We start from the raw sequence: 250 nt of genomic DNA on the forward strand, positions 1-250 counted from the left end.
TGTGGGGTCCCAGGCTCTGCAGAAACAAGGAAATCCCAGGGCTGGTCCGGAGTCAGGGGTTGTAAAAATGAAAGTGGGTGTCAAGCCCCCTCATCTGCCCAGGGTTCACAGGCTGTTCCCTCAACCCGCGAGGGATGCCAGCTGCTTTATCCCCCAGCCCATTTTGTAGCTAAAGCCAAATGTCTCTTCCTTTCCTGCAATTCCCAGAGGGTCTGAGGGTGACACCAGCAAGGCAAGAGCCGGGGCCGGG

Source organism: Cariama cristata, unplaced genomic scaffold (assembly GCF_000690535.1).
Source record: "Cariama cristata isolate BGI_N322 unplaced genomic scaffold, ASM69053v1 scaffold24080, whole genome shotgun sequence".
Lineage (NCBI taxonomy): Eukaryota > Metazoa > Chordata > Aves > Cariamiformes > Cariamidae > Cariama > Cariama cristata.